Below are 27,565 nucleotides of genomic sequence, written 5' to 3' on the forward strand. Positions count from 1 at the left end.
TCTTTGGTTTCCCATCTATGAATCAGGACACCCTCTCTGCTGGCTGTCTCCCAGGGAGAGCAGAGGGAAGCCCCAGTGGGCAGTGGGCAGTTAGGAGGATGGGTTCCAGGGCTGGCCTGCCCAAGCCGAGTGCACATCCCATCCCTCTCCAGCTCTGTCACCTTGGGTGAGTTACTGTCTCTTTGCTGTCAGGTTGGGGTTTTTTAATCTATTAGTTGGAGCTAATATCAGACTTCCCTCAGAGTTGCTGTGAAGATGAAATAAATTAATATGACCTTAGAAGATGCCTGACACAGAGTAAGTGCTCAAGAAACATGGCGACCGTAGTGATGAACAGATGAGGACCTCTGTATGAGTTGCAAAAGATGGCTAGGAGGCGGGAGGTGTGGGGAAAGAGCATGTGACTCAGTCAGTCAGGTCACAGGCAGTCAGCAGTCCGCCTTCCAAAACAGTTCATGAAAATCTGCTCTCCAGCAGTGACCGGTGAACAAAGAGGTCGGCTTCCCGCCCTTACCAAGCTCTCGGTCTACACAGGCAGGGAATGGGGAATCACCGGAGACGGACACTTCATGGGATAAGTGCCAAGACCGGGACGGGGGTGGGGGGGTGGGACAGGTGTCTGTGGGAGGCACCAAACCTGGCCTGAGGGTCATGGGAGTCCAGAATGATAGGCGTGGGTTTCTGTCCAAACCCCACCACACCGCATGTGCCACACTGGGAATGATCTGCTCTCAGTTTTCTGTATGCAACATGCTAATAAAAAATACCCTGTGGCTATTTCTGGCTGTTTCGAGAGGCTCCAAAAGGAAGACAGGTGTGGTAAAGTGTGTGGGATGAACCTGGGCTGTGCCAGTGAACATCCAGAAATCCAGCCCCAACCTGTGGCACCGCAAAGGGTCCTAGGCTGGGCGTCAGGCTTGGCTTTGAGTCTGCTCTGCCCCCAGCTTTCCTGTGTGGGCTTGGGTGAGCTCTCTCTTGCCTACTTTGGGCCCCTGTCTCCTTTCCTCTTCTATATGGTGATGGCACAGGATGAGATCAGTGGTTCTCAAACTGGGCTCCAGGAGACCCATGGGTCTCCACAAAGAAGCCATGGGAGCCTCTGCTGCATGAGGGCATTGAGCCTGTAGGACTTCAGGCTCTAGCCGGTCTCCTCACATCAATCGGGGAAAGTTCCACTTTTATCTACTCCACATACTGAGTTCCAAGTAAAGTTCCTTTGGAAAATAACAATAAAAAAGGATTCTATGGCCAAAAAAGGTTTAAAAAACCCCTGGACCAGATGACCTACAGGGGCCCTTCCAGCTCCATTCTGGGAAGGTTCAAGTCTGAGTATTTTCTTCCAAGTTTTATTTAGCAAGCATTCCTCCAGCTCTCACTACACGCAGGACTGTTCTTAGCACCCTGCAGATTGTAATGTGCTTAACTCACCGGAACACCTCCTCGCTCCACGAAAGCCACAGGACTGCGGAAGTGACTCCATGGGTCTAGGGAGGCCCAGGGGAGCCATTTCCCCTCTAGCCAGGTCTTCCGGGCACCTGAATGGATGACCTCACCCCAGGCCAGGTGGTGCAGCCTCCAAGGAGCAGCAGGTGTATGCCGGGGCGGGCGTGGTCAAGGGAAGCCTGCGTACTCCAGCCCCCCAGGGAAGTAGAGCGCTCCAGCCGGACGTGGATACTTGCATGCGAGGCCTGTTCCGTGTGGAAGGACGTGCCTGTTGGCTTAGTGACGTGCACGGCAACAGGGCCACGGCCTCCTGCGGTTCATCCCAGCCACCAGGCTGCCGTTGACACCCTGCACCAGGTGGCCGCAGATTGAATTTCAGGATGCTCGCCAGAGCCTGGAGAAGGCCCAGAGGTGGGGTCTGACCTCATCCCCAGCCAGCTCATTAGGGGGAGCAGCCTGGGCCACTGCACCCCAGCGCTATCCAGCTCTCCGCCTGCCAGATACAAAAGTGGGAGGGGACGGGCAGAGGTGATCTCTCAAGCACGCTTGGCCCCGTTGCCCACGTCAGCACATTGTGTACCTTATTACGTGAGCTTTTCTGTTCAGATTGTGTGTTCTGGAATGAGGTGGCTGGCGTCACAGGTGGGAGCTTCTGCCACGTGATGGCATCATGCCCCAAATGCAGACAGAGTGCCAAAGTTCTAGGGTCTAGTCTGAGGGGCTTACTGAGTAGCTTTGAAATAGGAGGCGACTGACCCCAGCAGGTGGCACTAGGTGGCACTAAGGCACTAGGCAAAGAGTAGAGCGACATCCTCTCGTTGCCAGCCCCGTGCTGAGAGCTGCAGACACAAAACGAGTAAAACGCCAGTCCTATCTTCGAGAAGCTCAGAGCCTAATGGGAGAGCCAGCTAGCTAACAGCAGGCCCCATCTCATGTTCGCGCCGGGGTGGGGGACACAGAAGCATGGCAGGTCGCTTGTCCATCACCACGGTGCTCGGCAGCACCAGCACTGAGCGTCTGCTCAGGTGTCTGGACCCAGTGGCAGGTGGGCCCTCCTAGGCTCAGCTGGCCTTACTCATATCGTCCGGGATCCGGCTGTCTGTTGGCTGGACTGGGATGGCCTCAGTGGGACAACTGAGGCAATTCGGCCCTGCCCATCCTCCGGTGGGCTAGCATGGGCTACTGTCAGGGCCGTGGACGTACAAGAGGCAGCAGCAGCCTGCCTTTCAGGCCTCTGTACGTCCTGGTGACTTATATCCAGAGTCACAATATCAGCATGGGAGGGAGCCGAAGAGCTCCATGGCCAAGGGCATGAATACGCGGACAGGTTAAGGTCTGGAGCCACTACTGTGTCGGTCTGCCACGCAAGGAGCCTGTGGGGGCCTCCGGGAGGGGCCTGACTCAGCCCCCAGGTGGTCAGAGAAGCTTCCTGGGGAAGACATTTGCGCAGAGCCTGGAAGGCCGAGTCTGGATTTGCAAGTGGAGAGCAGAGACAGGAGGTTGTCATGCACAGAACACAGCATGTCAGAAGCTCGGAGACAGAAGAGTGCTGAGTAGTTGGTGTTTGGAGTCACAAGGACTGAGCAGGAAGCGAGGTCATCGGCCACAGCAGGGTCCAGGCCACTGCTTTGCAGCCTCTACTGAACAGCTTTTACTCTGAGGGGAGGAGGCACCTGTGAACGTTTTGAGGAAAAAAAAAAAAAAGAGAGGGAAGACAATCAGATTTGTGCTTTTCAAAAGGTGCCTGTGGCAGACAACTATGGGACGGGGGAGGGAAGGGGGTCTGCAGGGAGGGGGACGGGTTGCACTGGGCCCAGTGGGAGATGCTCGGGACCGAGCTGGTGAGGTGGGAGGCCGGGGACTGTGGTCCAAGGTGGCAAACAGATGATGGGCAAAGAGCTTGCGCGAGGCCTGAAGAGTGGCGGGCCGGCTGGGGCTGGGCAACAGCAAGGACAGAGGACTTGAGACAGCCTCCGGACCTTCTGCCCAGGAACCGCAGCAGCTTTCCCTGCACCCGTGCTAAAGCACCCAAATCATGGTCAGACTCCTCCCTTTTGTTGGCCAGGGGGGTCTGGGATACACCGTCACATGAAGCTAGCTGTGCAGAATCGAACAAGTCCCTGCCCCTCGTGGGCCTGTTTCTCCATCTAAAATGGGACTTTTGAGATCATCTCTCAGGGCCCCCATTCCTTGGGCAGGCCATGTTCCATCAGAGTGTGGTCCTCATGGCAGAAGCAATCAGACCTCTAATGTCATTCCCAGGGAGCCTGTTAAAAATACACATCCTGGGCTCCCCCTCGGAGATGCCAATTCTGGGCATGGGAACTGGACAGCTGATATTTTCGTATGGTGCTCCACGTGATCCTGATGCCAGGCCGGTCTGGTTAGGGTGCAGCTGTGTTCCCAGGGCCCCGCATAGCGGCCCAGAGCGCAAAGGAGCTTCAGGAAACGTGCTGAGTGCCAGCATGGGTCAGATTCAGAGAGACCCGGCTCCTTGGGACTTTGCCTGCAGTGAGGGTGACTTCTGGAGGAAGTGTCCTTTGGGTGGGGCCTTGACATCTAAGTGGGTTTTCTGTTTGTTTTGTTCGTGTGTTTGTCCTGCTTTGTTTGCCGTGCTCTTGATTATAAAATTAGTCTGTGCTCATTCTAGAACTTTCCTAAGCACAGGAATAAGAAAAATTTAGTCAAAAGACAAACACACCCATCATTCCAAAACCCAGACACAACTAGGTTCTCATTTTGCCCCTTCCTTAGATAAGATGTTGATAGCCAGAGCAGAAGTGGGGACCCATGTGGGCAAAGGGCTGGAGATGAGAACAGGCTGAACATGTCCGGAGGCCAGTGGAAGAGTTCAGGCTGCACCAGCCGGTGCCAGGCCCACACCCCTTCTCTGTTTCAGGGCCTGTTGCCCCAAAGTCCAGAGCGAGGAGGGCCGGGCCTGGAGGTGTCAGGCCCCCCAGCCTGATCTAGAATTACAGCCCTTATTCCTCTCTCTTTCCTCTGTGCAGGTGCTGTTTGCCCTGAACCAGACTCTGCTGCAACATGAGAGCGTGCGGGCAGGGAGCCTGCAGGCGCCCTACACCACGGAGGACCTCATCAAGCACTACAACTGCGGGGATCTCAACGCTGTCATCTTCAACCATGACACATCCCAGGTGAGGTTCCCCTCCTCCCACCCAGTTCCGAACCCACCTAGCATTTATTAGACACCTACTATGTGCCTGGTGCAGGCAATCTTCTCTCTGCCATGGTAAGCAGGACCGATTGGTATTCCATTTTACAGATGGGGAAACTGAAGCCCAAAGAGGCAAAGAGACTTGTCCAAGCCCACAGCACTTAATTGTCGAGTTCCCCAAGTTATCAAGAGCAGCACTCAAGTCTGGCGTGTGTGGTAAAAGCTTAGCCTTGTAAGAACAGGGAGGCCTCTGAGAAGTTCAGTTCAGTATCTGGGGAAATTAGAGGCCAGGGGAAACAAGTTCATGGTTAGACCTTGGGCTTGAGTCCAGCTGGGGGCATTCTGCCTTGAGTCAAGCCCTAGAGGAAGGACTACCCACAAGCGGGTAGAGAGTGAGGAGCACCCCGAGGAGCTGAGCATGACTCCACCAGGCATCCACATTGCCCTCGGGATAAATTCCAAGATACTCTAACACTCGAGGCCTTCTGTGTCCTGCCCTCTGCTGACCTTGTCCCAGCCCAGGTGCCCTACCCCGCAGACCTTGTTCTGCTGACCTATGCCCCACGCCATCCGCCCGCTGATGCCACTGTGCCTCCGTTCAGGCTCCTCCTTCCTCCTTTCCTCCTGCTGGGCCATGGTCCATTGTTACTTCCTCTGAGAAGCCCTCCCTGACCCTCTGGGTGGTGTTAGATATTCTCCCAGACCCCTCTAGGCCCCCTGTGCCTTCTGTCATGATGCTTGGTTAACCACTCATTCAAGAGCAGTTCCTTGCTCAGGACAGTGCCGTGGCTTCCCATTTTTCTCAGCGTAACAGCCAGAGTCTCTGTAATGACCTGTGTGGGCCCCGGGTCTTCCCCCAACCCCCACCCCATGTCCTCTGCGCTCCCCTCACACTTACCACTCAAGCTCCATGGGCCTCCATGCTATTCCATGGGACCCCTTGGCATGCTTCACCTTTGCCCTTCCCCAAGTATCACCATGACTCACCCCCCATCTTAACTCAGACATCATCATCTCAGTGAGCTGGGCCCCAACTCCCTGATCTAGAATTGCAGCCTGAACCCCGCTCCCACACTCTCAACCTCTTTATTATGCTCCATTTAACCCCCATGGTCTTTATCATCTTCTCACATACTTACATATTTTGATTCATTGATAAGTGATTATTTATTGTTCGTCCTCCCCACTAGAGCATAAGCTCCCTGAGGACAGGGATTTGCATCTGTTTGATCCAACAGTATATTCTCATCGGCTAGGCCAGTTCCTGGCACAGAGCAGGACTCAGCAAATAGCTGCTGAATGAATGAATGAAGTGGGTTGTAAATACAGGCCCAGTGCTATGAAAAGGGATATGGGGCAGTGGGGGGCAGGGCAGCCAGAGAGAGCCGCCCTAGTGGGGCGGACGGGAGAGAAGGGGACGTTCCATGAGCAATAGCACCCAAGTGTGATCCTTGCTCCAAGGGAGAGTAGAGGGTGCAGCTGAGGCCTGTGGGAGGAGCAAGAGTTTAGGGCAAGAAGGAAGGATGCCTGCAAGGTGAGAGGTCAGGGAAGAACCTAACTTGGCCACAGGCAGGAGGAAGCGGAATGTTCCAGCAGAGGCAAGAGAGAGCAGGAGGAGGGGTGTGAGTTTGGGCTGGAGGTGTAGCCGGGGACCAGGCTGAGAGGTTCTGTGTGCGCCTGCCACCGTCTAGAGCCAGAACTCCCTGAGGCAAGAGCATGCCGCGCCTCCCTCCGTCCCCAGGCCCAGGGCAGGGCCGCAGAGTGTGTATCGGGGAACGGCTGTCCAGGGAGCGAAGGTGAGGGTGTGTTGTGCTCCGGGCAGTGGAGGCCGTAAAAGGAAGGATCCAGAGACCCTGCAGAGGAGGCTCAGGACTCTGAGAGCCCCGATTCCGATCTGTGAGCTTCTGTGCCAGAGCCCGCCCTGTGTCATTCACCGGGAGAGAGGCCGGTGAGCTCTGCGGCTGCAGGAACCTGGTCAGCACCCAGGGTAGCCTGGGCACGAAGTAGCTGGGCTGGGGGCAGGGGTGGGCAGGACAGGGCCCTGCTGCGGCCGCGAATGACAAGGAGCTGCGAGAGGGAAGAAGGGGATGACCTCAGGCAATAGCAAGCTCAGATTTACTTTGAGCCTGTATCCAGAACCACTGATTTGTCTCTGGCAGGTGAACTGCATTGGGGGTCCCCTGGCAGTGCCCGTCCTTGAAGCGGGACAGAGGGTGTAGTTGGAAAGGTGCACCCAGTTAGAATAGCAAACTGGGCGGCACTCCCCTGGACCCCCTGGGTACGCAGGCAGAGTCTAGCCCCCAAGGGAGGAACTAGGCAGCCTTGCCCCCAGACACAGAAAAGCCTAGAGTCGGGGTAGCAAGGCTAAATCCAGGGCCGTGCGCTGATGGTGAAAGGGTCCGGGACATGGGGCTGCCTCAGTAGCGAGAGGCCTCGAAAGCTGTGGGGAGCTGAGGACACACAGGATGTAGGGGTACGGTCACTGCCCGTAGGCAGGGAGGAAGTGGTGTTGGAACTAGGCTTGAGAAAGGAGCTTACCGGGCGGGGCCGAAGGGAGGGGCTGGCTGCCTGGTTGTGGGGGGATGTGGAGGGTCCTGAGGAATGATCTGCAGAGCAGGGGGCAGATCATAGGGGGTGGGGGGTGAAAATGCCTGCTGAGGGGCAGAAGCCCTGGAGTTCAAGCGGGAGAGGGATGTGGTCAGAAAGATGTCTCTGACCACAGCAGAGGATGATGCAGTGGCCTCTAGAGGCTGGGGTTGACATGTGCAGGGGTCAGGATGGGGGACAGGGGCTGGCTGCACCTCTGTCTTGATCTCTCTTGCCTCCCCACCCCACCATTTCACCTTCAGAAATGGCTCATGCCCCAACCTCCCAAAGCTCCCAAGTCACTTGCACCATCAATGCCCACGATCACAGGGTGACCCAAGGGAAGTGCTGTCTGAACCCTCAGCCTGTGTTAGGTGGACAGCAGCCATATACTTATCATCTGTCCCCTGACACTTGGGAGAGTGAAAGGTCAAATATAATTAAGGGTCAGAAAAATTAACAGGCATGGGGCAGTCTACCTTAGCCATGAAACTGGACCATCCTGGACAAAGCAGGACACACGGTTATCTGTGAGGTGCCCCCTCCACACTCCCACATCCCTCTCAAAGCATGGACCCCACAATGACTCCCTCACTGGGCTGTGAGCCTCATCCAGGGCAGCAGACCCAGTCTGAGGGTGCTCTGTGACCCCTAGCCTGACATGGCTATGCTCACGGAAGTTTGTGGAAGTTGTCTGTTGGATGGATGGGCTGAAGAGAAGGGATGAGGCCACTGAGGTCAGTGACGTCAGTAGACCCGAGCACTTGACCACCAGATCTGACCCTGTCCTGGTTGTGGGCCAGGGGAGCCTACACTGAAGTCACTCCCCACGGCCCCACCCCAGCCCTGCCTGGCCCATCTGTTTCATCGTCCCACCTCGGACTCATGGCTCTAGGACCCCAGGGACCTGACATGTCCTCTTTCAAATTCTATGGTGCATCCTGCACTTAAACTTGTTGCGGGAGATTTAAGGCTCCTGACAAGTCTAATGACATCATTAATTTGTTTCCATCCCAGCCTGGGCCCAAACCCAAGTCCCATCCTTGGCATGGAGCCAGGGCCCATCAGCATGAAACATGCAGAGAATGTCAGCCAGCTGCCGGGCAGTCCCAGAAACCCTGGTGGCTAGCCGAACTCCTTCGTGGCTTTGACATTGAACTCTCTGGTTTTTGTCCTTGTTAAACTTTTTTAGCTCCCTAAGGAATGAATTGAGATTCATCTTTCCACAAATGCACATTCATGGTGAGGAAGAGCCTCTGCCAGGACCCTTGGCAGAAGGGAAGGAAAACAGGATGCTTCCTTCATGGCTCTCTGGTGATTCTGAGGGCTTCTATTTGTCATCTCTGTCTCTACCCCCTGCTCAAGGCCACCCTTCACTGTAGCCTCTGCCATTGTAGGGGAAAATGATGAAGCCAGCTCCAGCCCCCAGGCTAGTTGTACAAAGCTGACATTTAGTCAAGACTTTTTTGTGCTCTGCACTGTGCTAATAAGCACTTTCCAAAACTGATCTTATTTAATTCCTACAACAATATATATTACTCCCATGTTACCAATTTGGACACGGAGTCTCAGATAGTACAAATAACTTGCCAGTTATAGAGAGGCAACCCAACTGGTAAGTGGCAAAAGGAGGATTCCATCCCAAGTTATCCTGGCTGTCTGAAGCCGGGACCTGCCTTCATAACCACCTGTTGCCTCTCAGCTCATTCTTCATGCATTCATTCACTGATGGAACAAATGTTTATTTCTTGGTACAACATCATCCCACATTCTCTCCCATACCTGAGAAACAGAGAGGGCCATGCCTCCAGAAATAACCCTTTTGAGCCACAACTCCTCCCCCATTCAGAAGCCCTTCCTGGAGCTGTATCATGTCCAAATGTGTCCTGCTTTGTCAGGGCTGCCAATCATCCCTTCCATCATTGGCAGAAGGGGTAGGAGCTCCATTCCTTTGTTTATCCATTTACCAAACACCGACTCTGGTTGGGCACCAATCTCTGATTGGGTACTGGCAGGGCTGCTGCATACAGCTGCGCAGGTTGTGCACTGAATAAGTTACGGTTTTATCAGTCATATCATTGCCTTGTCATCCCAGAACAGTGAATCAGAGAAGCCCCTCCCCTCCCACTCTGGGAAGCACCCTGGTGCTTGGCCGGCAGATATCAGAGACAGATGTCCTGGCCCTGTCCAAATCCTTGAAGGCTCAGCCTCTGCTGACGTCTCCATTTTCCTCAGAAAGAGTGTTGACAACTTGTCAGTGGCTCTAAAAGCCATGTGGCTGGGCCGCATGACCCTTGGGGGCTAAGCCCTGCAGGACTTTAATCTCCTCATGCCAACTCTCCACCTAGCTAGCCCATCAGTCAGCGAGGCCTCGTGTTCTGTGCATTAGCCTGAGTTGATGAAGAGAGAAGTGGAAGAGGAGACTCCAGATGGAAGACATCCTGTGCACAAGAGCTTGGAAGGTGGAATGACAGTGAGCGGTTATGGGGAAATAGGGAGGATATTCTGACTCATGCCTCCATCTCCTCCGTGGCTTGTGGCTTTTTCTCAGGCCCTGCCCACTCTTGGAGGCCACGGTGCTGGGACACCTGGACCTGACATCCAGGCCGAAAAGACAAAATGCTGGGTATGGAGGAACCCAGGAAGAGGCAATACAGTGAGAGGGGACAGTGCGATTTTATGTTCAAGGTTCCAGAAACCTTTCTGGGCACCTACTGTGTGTCAGGCACTGGGGGCCCAGGAATGACAAGGACTCTGTCCCTGGACTCAAAGAGCTCTCTGCCCAGTTCAATAACACGTCAGTGACACTTGCCCCCGGCCACAGAACTGGGTGTGGACAGTGGGCCCAGAGCTGAGAAATGTGGAAAGTTCCAAGCCAGGTTGTGGAATGAACCATCATTATGGGAGGCAGCTGTGGTCCTGCAGTTGACATTTTTAAGAAGGGCTGGAGGGGTTTGGTTCTGCCCTGGCAAGTAGTGAAGCTGGGAATGGGGAGATGGTGGTGGCCAGCCAGGGCTCAGGTCTTGGGGAAACTGGAGGCTGTGACCTCTCCTGTCTTCTCTGTAGTGTGGGCTGGGCTGTTAACGCAGCCCATGACAGCACCCACCATCTCACCTAATCCCCATCTCACACATGAGGAAACGAGCTGAGAAAAGTTAAGTAACTTGGCCAAAGTCACACAGCATCAGAAGGAGGCCTGCATCCAGGCCAGCCTGACCCTGTACTCTGTGGTCTCCCTGCTACCCCGGGCGGCTCAGCTCACCCCCCACACCCGCCTGCTGACCCGAATCCCTTGCACGCCGGGCTGGGTGCTGAAGGGAGGACAGTAAAGGAGCCGAGAGCCGTCTTGCCTCCCAGGCCCTCTGCGTTCTGGAAGCAGAGGGTCGACAAGGCAGAGACACAGGAGCCATACCTCCTTGTGTTGCCACCCCACCAGCTGTGAGGCTTTGCACACGTCTCTGGATCTTTCCACTCTTGCTTTCTTCATTTGTAAAACTGGGATAACCACACTCCTCTCAAAGCGTTTTTGGAATTGATGAAAAACCCAGACAAAAGGTATAGCCCACTCCATGGGCCATTTAAGAAAGGTAAGTGGCCCGCTCTGCTGGGCTTGGTGTCTTTGCCCTGGGAGCACTGAGGGCACCTCTGTCTTGCCTTTGCAGCTGCCCAGCTTCATCAACACCACGCTCCCACCGCACGAGCAGGTTACAGCGCAGGAGATCGACAGCTACTTCCGCCACGAGCTCATCTACAAGAGGAATGAGCGGATGGGAAAGAGGGTCATGGCGCTTCTGCAGGAGAATGAAGACAAGATCTGCTTCTTTGCCTTCGGAGCAGGTTGGGCCGGATGGGGAAGGGAGTATTTGCAGAATCTTTAAGGGCTGGGAGATTTGTTAGGCCCTCTCCTGACCTCTCCTTCCTAAAGGAAAACGTGGAGGTCCAGAATGGAGCAGGAGAAGCCATGCCCCACACTTCTCTTGTTTCTAGCCAGGGATTCTTCCCTAATAAGCCCCATGGGCAAAAGGAGTGACCCTGCCAGGGCCAGGACAGCTTCTGGGGCCCCTTCATGCCCCAGGAGGCCATGCTGAGAGCCCAGAACAGAAGCTGGCTCCCATGGCCAGCCCAGCCTTGAGCCCACCCAGCAGAGCCAGGGCCAAGCCTAGGAGCGCCACGGGGCCTGGTGGGGAGAGGCGGGCTCTGGCACCCCACGGCCCGGTCCAGCCCCCTCTGGGCTGTGTGACCTTGGCACAGTACCAGCAAGGGCGCAGACCCCTCTTCTATGAATGGACAGTGATAGCAATGACTAGCTGATGAATTGAAAATCTCTATCATGTGAAAGAGTTATAAAGATTAGCGGTAACACTTCAATAACCTAATAGCAGGAACTCAGAATGGCAGCTAGCTTCACTGTCATCCCAAGCATCAGGACGGTTAATACACGCTTTGTCATCCCACCGTGGGCCATGAGCTTGATGCTTCTCCTGGGGGCTCTGGCGTCTCTGTGTGAGGGGAAGTCCGGATGTCCAGGTGCAAGGCTTGCTGCCCCCCGCCCCGCCCCCATCTCCTCTTCCCTCTTCTCCCTCACTCCTTCCTTTCCCTGTGGCTGTCTCCCGTGATGATGGGACCAGGGGATGGCGTTTGCCTCCTTTATCAGTCAGCTTTGGCTCCAGAACCACAGGATAGAAATGTATGTCTTGCTCATGTGGGCTCAGTCCACCCCCTGCTGCGTGACAATGAAGGGAGAGGGACCACCGTGGGGGGGGGCGGGCGAGAGCACTCACGGCTACTGCCTCTCCGCCCTCCTTCCGTGGCCCCTGGCCTGCGCACCGCCTGCCCGCTCAGGTCCCTGTAGCCCGGGCCGGTCCTGATTCTGCAGTGGGGTGTGTCTGCTGGGGGAGGTCTGCCTCCCCCGCCCCGCCATTCAACCCCATACACGTCAAGGGGAGGGCCAGGGTCCTCCGACTGTGCCTGTCTTCCCTCCTCTGTGGCCCTCAGCATGGGGGCGGCTCATGGGACAGCGTCAGTGAGCCACCCCTGCAGCCGGACAGAACGAATCCCGGCTGGCGATGGAGCACGACCACGGCCTGTTGTGGCCTGTGGCCGACCCCTTCCCCTCTGACAGCCTGAGTTTACGCATCTGAACGAAGGATTCAGAAAGCACGGGGGCCGCTGGTGACTCCAGGAGCTATTCGAACAGTTTTCAGAGAAGAGAGGGATTCCTGTTGGGGTATCTGGAGAAGCCAGCAGGAGCAGGACCTTGACCGACCACGTGGAGAGGACCAGGCTACCCTCCAGGTGCAGGATACCTACTGGGGACCTGGCATGAGTCAGGACAGCTTTGGGGACGGTGAGGGGAGAAAGTGCTCCCCAACACACCCTCTCACCATCCAGCTGCCTCCCTACTCCTCCCTCGTGGGCATCTGGGCAGTGCTCCTGCTCCAGAATAGTTCCCCACTGACTATAGAAGGGGAGCCATTCTGAGCGGATCCAGCCTCCCGGTGAGCGTGATCCCTGAGGGAGGCCAGTAAGAGCTCCAGCATTCCACATGGCCCACCTGAGTGGTAGGGCCGCCTGCCCCAGCGGTCCCAGGGCCCGAGACCAGAGCCACCCAGGGTCTGAGCCTAGCTCTTTCCTGTGGGTGAGGGAACAGGGGAGCCTGGAGATGAACATCACAGCAGTGCGGGTGGCCCTGGGCACTGGCCTGCTTCTCCTGAAACCCAAGTCCGTGGAAACACAAATGCCCACTCAGGTACTCGACCAGCACGCAAGCACCATGCCCACCTCCAGTTTCCTCCCCATCTCTGCAATCCAGCGGGTCCCTGGTTGGTCCTGTTGACAGACCGCCAGAAAGACTCACATCCGTCTACTCTGTCCATCCCCATCGCCACTGTCCCGGGCCAAGCCTCCATCAGCTCCAGCCTCTGGGCTCCAGCTCAGCCTTCCCCACCTCCAGGCTGCTCGCCCCACAGCAGCGCCGCTGGCTGCCGCTGGCTCTGGCCCCCACCCCCGCCTCGAGCTCCTGGAGGGCCCGCACCACATGGCCATCTGTGTTTTCGGTAGCGTATAACAGGTTTCAAGCTTGATGAGTGTATGAAAGAATAAATGAGTGAAGGCACGAACACATGAACGAACGAATGTTGACCGGCTCCTCCCCTCCTGGTCTCGTTGGGCCTGGTGGACACGACAGTGGTAGAGTCAGGCCAACGCGAGCCCTACCTCGGCTCTCAGAGGTCTGCTGTCCAATAATAAGCCCAGAGCCAAGTGCAGATCTTGCTGGAAGCTGCCACTGAGGCTCAGCCCCTCCTGAAACAATGGTCTGAGAATTTCAAAGCTGGCTGTAGCCTCTAAGCTCAAGCCTGCCCGCCTCATCAGAGCCCCAGACAGACTGAGGGCCCAATAGGCCAAGATCTGGGTGAAGCTCATGGCAAGTCAGGGAGAGAGCCAGGACTGGAGCCCTGCACCCAGGAGCTATGATCCAGGGGCTCTGTTCTTATGTGCAGTCAGGGAGCCCGCTGCACAGACCTGTTTTGGTGTGGAACATGCCCACACACAATCCGTAGCGAGAAAAGTCCACGCCCGCCTCACTGCCTTCTTATGGCCAAGTAACGCCCGAGCCCCACATCCTACGGCAGGCTGGAGATTGACGTGCAAGGCGGGCACAAGCACCCTCGGGCAGCGTGCAACCTGCAGCCGGCCTGCGGACACAGCAGTCCGCTCCACACGCCGCTGTCTGGGGGCCTCTGCAGTCCCCTCTCGGGCCTTCCTCAGCCCACCTCTGCTCCAGCAGCCCTTCCTGGAAGCCCCCGGGCACAGACTGGGGTCTCCAGTGCCGAGGGGCAGTTGGCCGCCCCTTCTCCCTTCTGCTCTACGGAGACATTCGGTACAAAGAGAAAGAGGTTTGCTGTCAGGATGCTTGGGTGTGAAGTGGGGTTCTACCACTGTCAGCTTAGAGACACCAGGAAAGCCATGTCACCTCTGTGGGCCTCAGTCTCTCATCTCCAAAACAGGGATAATATACCTGCCTTGTCAGATTGTGCTAAATATGTGCATTTTTGATCACAGGGTTAAAATTCTCTACCACAGTGGAGGGATCTTTATAATAAAAACTCCTACTGTGTGCCAGCCGCCACTCCAGGCTCTGAGATTATATTACCTTTGATCTTCACGGTAACACCATGAGATGGGCTTTATTGTACTCATTCTGCAGATGAAAACTAAGTCCCAGAGAGGAAGAATGGCTTCCTCAAGGCCGTGCAGGCAGACCTTCAACTTGAACCCTGGCTTCTAGGGTCCCAGTCCCAAGCATTTCCTCCATACGTGGTGCCCTTGCTCTAGAATTCCAGAACTGTGGACAGTTTTGTGGGAAGGGTATCCTTTTATCTGGCACATCCCACAGAAGAGTAGTCTCCTTGGTGGCACTATTTGACCTCTTATGGAGCTTGTTCAGTGGCAACTGGTGTGTGAATGTGCGTGACAATTCTGAGCTGGCCTGGGTGACATCTAGGGCCCCAGACGGAAGCCCTGCCTCTCCAGGAGGTGGCTGTGGCCAGTGTGCAAACCCAGACGTTCTGGAATGACTAGGCCACTGTCATGGGGAGGAGTGCCAGCCCAAAGGGAGGGAAGACCTGATTCTTGTCTATCAGGCTCAAGGACAAGCTGATCCTGCAGGGCCCCCACAGATCTCGTGCAGGTTCTTGGATTTCTTGGGTTTCTTCTGCTCTATAAATAACTTAGAAAAATAGGTTTTAGGTGGTGAGTTTTTATTAACTACATTTATTCAATTTACAGGCTTATCTAATATTCTGAAATTATCTCCTTTCTACCATGTTCGAAGTTAAACATCTTTTGTTTTAAAACAAACAAACAAACAAACAAAAATGGTGATATAAGGCAAAGGGAGCTTTCAGAGCCCTTACTTGGCCAAAGTAAAAGCTGGTAACTATATCATTCCCCTTACCCACCCCGCTTTTCTTACGGTGGGACAGAATTGAGCACGCCTGAAACATGATGGAAAGAATGTCATAGGAGGGGTGAGGCTGCTCAGTGGGGAAATTACTAGCCCAGGCTTCTGAAAAGGCAGGAAGGGCGGGGGGACCAGAGCTCAAGTCGAGGGTCTGGCCGTGGGTAGAGAAGGGCACTTCCTCACCTGTAATGGAAGGAGGGAGAAGGCCGGCAGATGGGTGATTTGCTAATGGAAAAGTCACTTGGTGGCTTTCTAATCAGAGCTCCTCTCTAGGGAGGGTAAAGTCATCTGCAGAAAAAGAGGAAGCAAGTGGAGGGTTCTTGGTTTAAAAAGAGACCATTTGGCCTAAATGCAAGCGAAACTGGCCATAAGAACTGGCATGGGCAGGCAGTTAGAGAGGTCTCACCTCATGGGCCAACTGTGATTGGTGGGTGGTGGCTGCCTGGAGCCTGGTGGTGTGAGGGATGATAAAACCACATCGGGGCTCAGCAGAGAAGAGGTCCTGATTGATTAGTGATGCCTGCCGTGGCCCCGGAGGAGGGCACACGTCTGCCGCCTATCTGCTTTGACGGCTAGGAGCACAGACCCAGACCCCTGACTGGCGATGAGAGCCCACGAACCTCTGAGGGGCTCCAGTCACAGGCTGCAAGATTTTCTACAGCAACACTGAACAGCTAGGGTGTAAATGTAAATGCAGTCCCCTGGGCCTTCTCCTGATTTGATCCTAGCACCCACTGCTCACTGAGCATCCCACTGTGTGTGCGCTACCCCAGGGCAGGGCCCATAGCTTCTCAGAATCGCCAACACCTAGGAGATGTTCTACAAAGGCATACTAGACCAAATCGCCCAGAATCAAGTTCATTCCATTTAGTCACACAGTATCTCCTAGGCCTCAGGCCCCAGAGGGATAGGGAGGTCTCAGTCCCAGGCACTAAAAGAAAATTACAGTTTTGTCCCTAGCTCCAGGGAACGGGGCCTCCTTGAGATGTGTTGATTTATCAGCTATTCCGGGATCTGGAATGAATTAAATAATGCAGGAGCTGGAGGAGCTGGGTTGAGATACAAACCAGACTCAAAGGTGGACCAGATAACCACTAGGGCCCACTCTTTTCAAACTCTAGAGCCAGTGGTTACCATACATTCCAGACCCCTAAAGTGCTATAATCTGAATATGTTTCTACCTTCTGGCCTTCCAAAGCCCTTTGACCCTGTCTTTCTAGGGCGGGGTGGCTCTAACACCCACCATCCTATCCTCCCAGTCTTCTCACCTTCTAGTATAGTTTGCTTCAGTCACTCTGGGATTCGTGGGAGGGTTTTGGAGCTAAGAGCTTCCAGCCCCTGGAGACCCCTCTCTGTAGGGCTATGGCCGCCTGCCCCCATGAGAAGCAGAAGTCCAGGCAGAAATCATTCTCAGGCAGGCAGTGTGAGCAACAGGGACAGCGTGCTGGGACTCTTCCTTGCCCCAGCCCAAGCGCCGCAGGCCCCCACTCAGCAGCACGCCGGGGGCCGGGACACAGAAGCCGATTGGTGGTGAAGGCCCCGGCTCGAGAGAAGGGATAGAAGCCCAGTGTCCCAAACACCAGTAACATCTTTCTCATTAATAACAGCGGCCACAGCTCCCTGCAAGTGGCACCATTCTGCTTGAAGGACATTCATATGACTTTTATGTCCTCAATTCCTCTTGGAGGGAGACAGGATGGTATTTATTATTCCATTTGGCAGACGGGTAAATCGAGGTGCAGATGGGAAGTGAGAGACACAGAACTGGAGTGAAATGATGGTCACACTGATAGGCCATTCTTACTGATGGCCAGTCCCCCCACCCCCAAAAAAAGATCCAGCTGCTGCTTGGACCTCTGTTCTGCTGACAGGACCCTTTTCCTCTTCTGCCTGGGCTTTCCACGACCTCCTCTCCAGGCTCCCACAGCCCCGCGGGATTTCCTTATCACAGCCCTGCTTGTGCCGAGCCCCTTTGTCATCTCCCAGTCTAGGAGGGAAGGTAAATCAGAGAAGGCTTCCTGGAGGAGGTAAGAACCAATTAAAATGTTCCTGGTGCTGGTCCAGCTGCCTTCCGGTTCCTCATCATCCCCACAGTCCTCGGGACAATACCACACCCGCCTCCCTCCCGCTGCGGTTCTCCACTCGGCAGCCTCAGGAACAGAGCTCAGGGCTGAGCATAGAAGACCAGCCATGTCCCGTGTAGGGCCTCTTTCACCTTAGAAATAAGGGCCGCAGCTAACAGGCAGCACACAGCCAGCCGCTTTCTCCTCTCCCAGGGGAACGCCCATGGCCTGCCATACTCCCCACGCTGGAACATGAGGCCACAGCGTCCGGAAGTGTTTCAGAATTTCCAACGGGGCTTCAAAGGAGCCTACTCCCCACCATGCTCACATCTGGCCGCTGGCACGCCTGCTCCAGGCTGTGATCCTTGGCCAGAGTCGCCCTTCCTGTTTCAGCCCGGAGGAACATCCCAGCTGCTAGCTTGTCCCTCCCTGGAGCCAACCCTGCCCTCTGGGATGGGGGGGAGGAAAGAACGGAGGACCCATGTCCCAGGCTGGATCTGTCGGTGAGCCGGGACTTACGGAACATCGGCCATGGGTTCGGCACTCTTGCTGGGCCGCGTAGGGAAGGCAGAAGGAAATGGCCTCGATTAAGAGCATGGGCTTTGGAGCCAGACTGCCTGAGTTAGAAACCTAGCGCTTCTCCTTAGAGGAAGTAGCCTGAGCAGACCAGGTGCTTCACTTCTCCGACGTCAGATTTCCCCCCAGTCAGGGGGCTGGTCCTTGGACCGCTCAGTGCCTGGGGCAGCACCGTCACTGGATAAATGTGAGCTCTTGGTGTTATTAATACTTCCAAGTCCTCACCTGTCAGAGCCCACAGTTCCCCGAAGACAGGACTCCCCCAACCCAGGAGAGAGCAGGGCCACCCGGGGCAGAGGGCGTGGGGGCAGGCAGAGGTGCTCTGTGGCCTCTGAGGACCCAGATAGGTCACAGCTCCAAGTGACAGTGAGGCTCAGGAGCAGATTGGCCAACAGGGAGCTCTCCCGGGTCCCAGGTGCTATAATTCCAGGAGAGGAGCCTCTGGATGTCGTGGAGCAGTTACCTTGGCCACAGTGAGCCCCTGGCAGGGTGCCACGCCCTGCAGCCACAGAACCCATCACAGGCTCTGTCTCTGGGGCTCTCCCCCAGAGCCTCACTGTGATCTCGACCCCTCTGCACAGTGATCCCTTGGGCCTAGAGTGGTGTCGGACCCCAGGAGGAAAGGCCGCCATGTCTGACCCATCTCAGGGTCCCCAGGGCCTGGCTCATGCCTGACATGTAGGAGATCCCAGGAGGGGCTTGTGGAGGAGACACTGCTGAAACCCCCAGGGCTTATGTCCTCACTGATAGGGTAGGGTGCATGGAGGAGACTTCCTCACCTCTAAACAATATTAACTGAAAGACGAGCTGGTCCAAAGAGAATGAAAAGGCTCAAACCCTGGGGATTTTAGAAGAACCAAGAGGATTGGCGTGGAGGGATGGGCCTGGTGGGGGATGGGGGACGTGCTTCTAAGAGGAAGGACACAACTGGGGGAGGTCTGAACAGGACCCCCAAACTGGGCAACTGTCAGACAGGTGTCAGAGGCCCAGCAGCAGCTCCAGCCCTAGAGGGAGGATGCCCTGTGCCCAGGGAGCCCCCGCCTCTGCAGCTGCCCCCATGAAGTGCCCTTTAAACAGACGCACTCTAAGCCATGAAAGGGCTCAGGCAAACCCCAGTTCTGCACCTTCTCTCTGTGTGACACTGGGCCAGTTCTGCTGGCCTCAGAAGCATCACAGTGAGGTCAAGTGACACTATGAATCCAAGTGTCCAGTTCCGTCTGAGTTCTGGAGAAATGGTAGGTGAGGTTGCTTTTCTTGGTATTTGTATCCATCCTCCCATTATTTAACAGCAGAGCTGAGCTGACCAGCCGAAGGCTCAGGGCTCTTTGTTTCTGACATCCTAGGTTCTGGCAGCCTCCAGAGAGGAGCAGATGGTAAAGGGGGCAGAATCGGGTTCCACCTGGATATGCCCAGCTCCCTGGAGGGTGTCTGAATCCCCTCTGCACAGGCCTGATAAGCATTCAGTGACTCTCTGCTTACACACCTCCAGGGAGGGAGGCCTCACTCCCTTACAGAGCTGGACAGTTGCCTGGGAGAGGGTTCTTTGGGCCCAGCTAAAACCTGCCCTCTTAGTCTTGTCCTGCCATAAGTCAGAATCCCATAGCTTGTCCCACTGCCCTCAACCTCCCCATGGCCCGCCTCCCCTTCCACTTCATATTCCAACAACCTGGAACCATGGTGGTGGACCCCTTTTCCCTTTGTGCCCCTGCAAGTGCTCAGTCTTCCATCGTGAAAGCCCTTCCTTTTAACCCCATAGCCCCTGGAGGCCCTCCCTCACTGCTTTCGATGCTGTGTAAGGGTTTGCATACATGTCCCCCCCACCCTGACCCGGACTGTGATCTCCTCCAGGGTGGGGACCATGTGTCTCAGCTCCAGCACAAGACTGGGTGCAGGGGAGGCATCCTCTCAGTCCTTCCTGAACTAAAAATGCCCCCACCCTGCCCTGGCTGGCTGGTGCAATAGGGGAAAGGAAACCCAACTCTGCCAGTTTCCCAGGCAGACCTTGCTTGGGAGATCCAAAGCCCCGTGGTACCCCCAGTTGCCCGTCCGTCCCCAGGTCCCCCCATCCAGCCCTCCTGTCACACTTCCTCAGGAAAACAAACACCTCTGTCGCTTGGCATCCGGCTGGCTAATCCTGGCAGCTAGATTAGCATTTGAAAGTTTCCCTTGCATTAATTTCAGACAGAACATAAATATGAGCTTGGGACCCTCTTCCAGGAGGAGAAAACTGGAAACCCAGTGGGCTCACTGGAGAGAAAACATGTGTGCTGGCCGAGGGGAGCCTGTGTTACTTTGGAGCCTTTGTGGGAACATCTGGTTCTCCCCTCTGCCCGGCCCCCCAACACTATCTTGAAATTACCCTGTTAATTGGCGTATTCTTCTTGCTGAGCACTCACAACACTTTTCTCTCCGATCTGGTGAACCCTGAAAGGACACGCATTGCTGACAATTCCCTGCCCCCCAAATGTGAATGCAGGATCCCTCACAGATGCTGACTTCAGAGCAATGTACTAGAGCATGCAGTGAGCTAGGACATGGCTGGATAGAAGTCAGAGCTTGGCCTTGTACCAGCTGTGTGATTTAGGGCAAGTCCTTTCCTCTCTCTGAGCTCTAGTTTCCACGTCTGTAAACTGTGGGGTGCCTCAAAAGGCTGCCACAAGGCTGAAGTGAAATGACATTTGAGAAGCACAATGTACCCAGGAGATTCACCGAGTAGGAGTTTGTGTTCATGTTATCCAGTGATAGAATCATAGAGGTGGGAAGACCCATGAGACCATGGAGGGCAACTGAGGCACAGAGAGGGGAAGGAAACTGCCTGAGGTCACACAGCCAGTCGGCCGTTGAGCGAGGTTTTCTGTCCTAACCCCACAACAGGGTTCTTTGCTCTGCCTTACCCTGCCTGCCCATGTCGGGAGGGTAAATGGGGGCTGCCAGGCTGGCCAGGCCAGCTGATGGGTAGAGGCTAGATCCAGCCTATGCTCCGTTTGCTGAGTCTGATGCCCTGGCCTGCTTACACGTGGAAGAAGGGGAGCCTTTTCTCTGCACTAACACATCATGGGGCTGTGCCCACTGGGAGCAGGACACTTCCCCTGTTTGTATATGAATGTCCTTTAATGGTACTGTGGCTTGTGGGGTCCGGGAGGCAATCACCAAACCAGCCCCACTGTTTTACAAACCTATAGTCCTCCTCCTGCCCCGCCACCACGTATGTTCCCTCCATCCCACCCATCCTGGGAGTCCTGGCTACATGGATCCCTCCTCCGGGAAGCCTTCCGTGATATCCTCAGTAGATTAGTCTCTCCACCGCCATGCCCCATGTTTTCTTTTCTGGGTTCTTCTTCTCTTCTCTTCTTCCCTCTCTATCTCTGTCTCTTTGTATCTCTGCCCTGTTTTTGTCTTTTTCTATCTCTTGCTTTCTGTTTCAGTGTCTCTCCTTTTCCCTCTCTCCCTCCCGCTGTCTCTGAGTCTCTGACAGCCTGTCTCCCAGCCCCTCTCTCCCCCTCTCATCTGTCTGTCTTCTCTCTGTTTCCTTGTGTCCTGGCGCTCTCTCCCTCTCCCGGTCTCTCCCTGGGAGAGTCTCTCTTCTCTCCCGGCCCCTCTGTTGTCTCCTCTCCCCTACTCTCTGTCCCTATGGCTCTGTGCGCCCCGCCCCTCACTGTCTTCCCTCTCTTCCCTCCTCTCCTTGTCCATGTAGCCTCAGCGGATGAAAGGGAACGTGCCTCCCTGTGGAGAGCGGGCCAGAAACAGCTGTCAGTGCTGAAAGGAGCGGCTGAGCGGTGGCCAGGAGACCCCAGGAGCCTGGGCAAGCCCCAACACTGTAGGGCCCCTTTGGAAACTTGCCACACCTTCCCTGCAGGTTCCAGGATGGGCGTGGTGACTTTTTCGGGATTTGTGACCTTGGAGGCAAGCCTAGGCCCTGTCTGCCAGCCCCTGGGGACAGTGGGCATGGGGCCCTGACTTGGGCTGGTGCAAGGCCCAAGCTCCTGGGATTGGTGGGATCTGCTGGAGCATCCCCAGGAGTCTGGGCGGGGGCTACAAGGGAAGTGGATCTGTGAGCTCAAGTCTTCTGGGGCTAGGATGAGATCACGGCAAGGATATGGAGAAACAGGTCTTGTCATTCATTCATTCAACAAACATTCACGAAGCCACCACTGTGGGCCAGACTCGGGCTTAGCCCTGGGGCCAAGGATGAATCAGACGTGGCTCCTGCCCTCGAAAAACCTCAGTCTCCCCTCTAGTGGCTTGTTGGGAACGAGTTCTGACAGGGGCATCTCTGGAGCGTGGGAAGATCATTCCAGCTGCAGAGTTAACAAGGAAGGCCATGTCTGCAGTGACTCAGGCAGAAGCTGATGGTGACCTGGGCTGGTCAAGCATGGTTAGGAGGAAAAAATCAGGGGCACTCCGGTCACTGATTGGTCAAGACAGGGCCCATGTGACTTGGACAACAGAGCTCAGTTGAGACACATCCTGGCAGGGGAGGGTGAGCTGGATTTTATAGGCTCTGGGGGCTGTCAGGTGGAGACGTCCAGTAGGCTGCCAGACAAACAGGTCTGGGCTAGGGCAGTGGTAGTTTCAGAGTGGTCTGCACTGTATGGTCATTGAAACCACATGGTGGATGGTTTGTCCACAGATTGTGGGGGAGCAGGACGCTATGGTAGGGGACGCGGGGCAGTGAAAGGGCTACGAAGAGAAGTGTCGTGGGGTCCTGTGAAGTCAGGCCCAGAAAGGGCAGGGCTGGGGCCGTGCTGGGAGCACAGGCTCAGGAATGGATGGCTGGTCTGTGCCGTCCTGGGCCGGGGGTTCGGGGGGGGGCGCCCCCTGGAGCCGTGCGGGAGCTGCCTCTTGCCGGGGCAGGGGAGGGCGGGGGGGGGGGTGCAGATAGTGGTCTCTCTGCCCCCCAGGGAAGGAAGTGAAGGTGGGTGTGGCTTAGAGAAGGAAAGATGGGATTTGAAAAACTCATTGCTGATTGCTTCCAACTAGTTTCTCAAAGTATCTGAAGTCTTCTGTTCAGGGTCTTGAGCTGCACCGTGAGGGCCTGGAGCTGCTGAGGCTGAGGATGTGGATGGGGTGCTGACCCGACCCCGAAACGCTGTCAGGCAGCGCTTGGGATCCAGCCGGAGCTCTGTAAGGCTTGGGCCCTTCCAAACACCGCCTCCACCAGCATCAGGCATGTTCCTTTCAGAGCAGGTCACACTGCTCGGTAAATACTCTGTGCTGCTCCCGTGCAGCCTGAGGCAGCCCGCTCTCCCTCCTGGCACTTGACATCCTCAGGGCAGACCTCTGCTGGGCCTGGAGGCCCTCGCCTTTAAAGGGTCTCCATGGAGGCAGGGAAGGAATTGCCTTTGCTGCCAGGAGTCAGTTCCAAGAACTGTTGGCAGCGAGTTCCTGCAGCCCGTGTGCCAAAGGCCACCGTGCCCAGGCCCGGTCCCAGCTCCATCACACTCGCAGGGTGGGCAAGAGTGGGCACGGTTCTGGGGTCCCGCCGAAGACTGGCTTAGCGTGTCACCCAGGAGTGCATGCTGGGCTTCTCCAAAGGACAGTCACTCATCCTGCCTCATCAGGACCTTACAGCCCCCTGAAGGGATGCATGCCCATTTGACACTCGGGAAGACTGGGGCTGGGGGCAGAAAAGCCACTTGCTCAGGAGACTCATAGCCATTCCAGGAGCTTAGGTCTCCGTCCTCAACAGGACTGGGTGAAGGCCAGGGCCCTGGGAGGGACTGTTCATGCCTGTGTGTCTGTTTGTGTCCCGCAGTCAGCTTCCCGGATGAGCCTCACTTATCTCCTAACCTTATACATGCCACTCCCCCTGTCTGGAACACCCCCCACCCCATGCCCAACTCCCATCCTCACCTGGCTAATTCTTATCCCACCCTTCAGCTATCACTGCCTCCTCCAGGAAGTCTGCCCTGACTTGAGGTTGTGCTTCCCTCCGCATAGTACTTAGCCCCAATCAAAAGACCTTGATTCTGAGACCCAGTGCCTGGAACAGGCCCCTGTCTCTTCACCCCTGGCTGGCACTAGATGTCCACTTGCTCAATGTTTGTCAGATTAATGAACTGAATCGGTAAAGAAAGGGAAGAAGGGAGGGAGAATACATTTTCGTCGGGGTGTCTGGAGTCAAACCAAAGCCTTCCCCATAGAGTCTGAGAGCCAGGGGAGCCCATGGATCCCTCCCTTGTACACACAGACATCGAGAGCATTTGAGCATAATGGATTTGCCCGAGGTCTCAGAGTGAGTGAGGTGGGTCCTGGACTAGAAGCCGCGCCTCTCATTCCCAGACCAGTGGTCATTCTCGGTAATCCCAAGGTGGACTCCAGGGACAGGGGCAGGCCAGCTCGAGAGCACAGAAGCCCGGCCCAGAGGTGTGCAGGGTGGGCGGCAGAGTGCGGCAGGCTCACCCCCCATCCACCTGCTCTGCAGTCCCAGCCTCACCCCCTCTGTGCTGGAGCCTCTCCGTTCCCACCCAGCTTGTCCACTGTCTGCTCTCCTCAGACCTCCCTGGGGCTGTCAGCGTGCTGACCTTCCGGCTTCCCACCTGTCACCGCCTGTCACAGGCGATTAGAGTAATGGCACAGGGATTTCCCCCCAGGTTCTGGGCTGAATGGGGAGCGGAGGGGAACGTGCTGCCCGTGTGAGTGGGGCCGCAGGGCAGGCACATGGGCTAGGAGGCGACAAGGGGCCACTGCCACTCTGCCCACATCAAACAGGTGGGGAGACCGAGGCCCAGGGAGGACGAGAGGCTTGCCAGGGTGCTGATTCCCAGCAGAGACCGCCTCCAGTCACTTAGCCTCCCGAGGACCCTTCCTAACCAGAGGCCGGGAGAGCCTTCTGTGTTCGCAGACCTCCTGCCCGAGTCCTGCCGAAGGAGAGCGATTTCTGGGACCATCTGGGGCCGAGGCCCTCTGTATTCTGAGCCACCGGCCCAGAGCTGGCCTCGGAGTAAGTGCAGCAGAAGCATGTGTTGGATGAATGATTAAGGGGTTGGGGTGAGATGAAGACCGCCCCCCCCCCCCAGCAGGGGCCAGCTCGGCGGTGTTCAGCTCCGGCTTTAGACCCCTTCTGAGCCACCGCCTCTGTCGGCTGCACCTGCGGCCGTTGCAACCACGCGCTGCTCTCTCCTTCTCCAGAATCTGACGCTTAGTGAGCCTTCTGGGGCCACCCTGGGGCCTGGGGTGTAATGGGTGGTCCCTAAATGTTGGATAGAAAGTGAACAAATGAGTCCATGAATCCATCCTCTGCCCTGTGGCGCCTGGTGGGGAGACAGACGTGAACACACAGAACCCACCGCCGTGCTAAGAGAGGGAGCCTCGCGTTGCTGGTGGAACCTACGAAGATGAACCACAGACCTGTTGAGGGCTTGAGGGCTTCTTGGAGGAGGTTTTCTCGTAGCTGGGCCTTGCATGACCACTGTCAGCCGCTTGTTTCTGTTGTCTGTTTTACACAGGCTTAATTCACTTTATTTTTCTGGTATAAAACTGCAGTGGCCGCCGCCGGCACCTGGGACCTGTGCCCAGAGACAGCCCCGCGGGTTATTACAGCCTGGGCCTGGGGTCAGCCTCAGGGTACGAGGCGCAGTGATGCCACAGGAAACACTTGTGACCCTTCGCCACAGTGCCAGCCACCGTTCCCGCCATGCTCCCAACACGTGCAGGCTGCTGTTAGCATCATTCCCACTCCACAGAGAGGAACGGGACGCAGAAACTGGGGCCTGGGGACGTAGGACGGGTGAGCAGCAGAGCCAGGATTTGGGCCCATGCCGAGCTGGCCCCAGGACTGTACCGCCTTTGGCATAGGTCCCTGGCCTGAGGCTGTCCCCAGTTGCCGGTGACTTGGCATGTGGCTGAGTCCACTCTGTCTCTCGTGTTCTAGGTCATTTCCTGGGAAACAACACGGTCATCGACGTCCTTCGGCAAGCAGGGCTGGAGGTGTTGCACACACCTGCGGGGCAGACCATCCGCAGGTGAGCAGCTGGGGCTTCTGGGGGCACGGGCCTGGCTGGCCTGCTGCCACCGTCCACGAAGCCCGCCGGACCCCGTGCTGCATGGCCGGGCTGCACCCTGTCTTCCTGCTCAGGCCTGCGGGCAAGTTGTGAAGAAGCCTCGTAGGGACCGGCTGTGACCAGGCAGCCAAGAGTGGAGGGGCTGGGCTGGAGGTGAGGGTACTGGGAAGGAAGCTGGGAGGTGAGGTTGGGAGCTGGGGCAGTGGAAATGGGAGGAGTGTTAGATTCTGAGAGATGCTCAGGATTTAGACCCTGGTGAGCAGGGGGGTGGAAGGACTCTGCAGGACACCTGGGGTGCTGCCAGAGACCTGGGGGATGCCCGGTCCCACCCACACCTGGTCCTCGTCTTTCTTTGAGCACACCTCTCTGCTGTGCCCCCTACCCCTGACTTTCCCACCAGGGCACACCTACTCTCTCAGATAGCCATCACTGGGCATCTGAGGGGTTCCTGTCCCCCCCCCAGGCTGGGTGTCCCCTGAGGGCAGGGGCCAGCTGGGCCCACTTGTGGCCCACAGTGCCAGGGCAGGCATGATGGGCGTTAGCCCAAGCTGGGCAGCTCTGTGGGGGGGCAATGACAGGATCCTCGAACTTGGGAGTTCCATGCAGCCCATGCTCCAACCGCAATGCAGGAACCTTCTTCACCAGCCCACAAAGGTGACCACAGTGCAGTTTCAGCCCCTGTCTCAGACATGACATGAGCCAGAGTCAGAAAAAAGTTTGAACAATCATAGCGAATATTTATTGATGGTTCACGGTACACGAGGCTCTCAGCACTTTTAGCTCATTAAATCCTTACAACAGCTCCATGAGTTAGGAACTATGAGTATCCCCATCTTAAAATTGAGGAACTTGAGGCCCAGAGAGGTAAAGTCACTGGCAGAGGGATACACAGCTCATGTAAATGCCAGTCTGGCTCTAGAGCCTCCCTAAACTCCTAACCACTCCCCGTCCCCTCTCTGGGGACTGGAGGTGGGCTTGGGAGTGGGAGCGCTCAGGAATGACTGAGGCTTTGCTCCTTGCTCTGCAGAGATGAGGCCCCCTTGCCCAGAGCTTTGAGCCTCTGGTCTCCTAGCTCTGGGCCAGTGCTCACCCCTGTCTCCATGGCTCTTCTAGAAGAACTTAAAAACTCCCTCACATTGGACTCCTTCCTCTTCTGATCATCTGAGTCAGCCTGATGAGACAGTTCCTCCTGCACATTTGAGTGCAGCATGAAGCAGTTTGCCCTGGGCCAGCGCAGGTGTGTGCTGGAGGAGTGAGAGGCCCAAGGCAACCTCGGGGACAAGGCATTCCTCATGCTCCCCTACACAGCCCCGAGGACTTCATCTCGGAGCTCGTTGTGTCTGCCCAGGCCAGGCAGGGTGGGCAGAGAGGCCGGTGGGGCTGTCTCAGCTCCTATTCATCTCAGAGCCCAGGCATTAGAGGAAGGTCCCCCGCCTCTCCCCCTCCCTGCTCGGCCCCGCTCTGAGAGCTCTCAGGCTGAGTCTCCAGCACACGATGAAGTCCTGGGGTGGGGGGGGGGGCGCTGAGGGGCTGGGATGCTGAGGAGACCCCAACAATAAAAACCATCCTCGGCCACAGGTGCTTCCTGGATCCATCTTTTTGTCTGCCTGTTTTGAATTATCTCCCTAGCAGCTGCAACATCTCCTGGACCCTGGGAATCTGGGGTTGCTGTGGGGGCTGGGGACGGACAAGCTGAGCTGATGGCCTTCTCTCCTTCAAGGAGGGAGAAGCCCCTCACCCCATCGTGCATGCAGGA

General features: G+C 56.3%; 1 long non-coding RNA gene across 1 annotated transcript in view; it reads left to right on the plus strand.

Moving 5' to 3' along the window:
- Window positions 1-27,216, plus strand: part of LOC116647903 — a 126,491-nt gene extending 99,275 nt beyond the window's left edge. The window contains exons 2-4 of the long non-coding RNA XR_004302418.1: window positions 4,452-4,598; window positions 10,867-11,041; window positions 25,680-27,216. This is a non-coding gene — a long non-coding RNA (uncharacterized LOC116647903). The remainder of the gene's footprint in view (window positions 1-4,451; window positions 4,599-10,866; window positions 11,042-25,679) is intronic.
- The last annotated feature ends 349 nt before the right edge of the window (window positions 27,217-27,565 follow it).

Source organism: Phoca vitulina, unplaced genomic scaffold (genome assembly GCF_004348235.1).
Source record: "Phoca vitulina isolate PV1807 unplaced genomic scaffold, GSC_HSeal_1.0 scaffold2, whole genome shotgun sequence".
Taxonomy (NCBI): domain Eukaryota; kingdom Metazoa; phylum Chordata; class Mammalia; order Carnivora; family Phocidae; genus Phoca; species Phoca vitulina.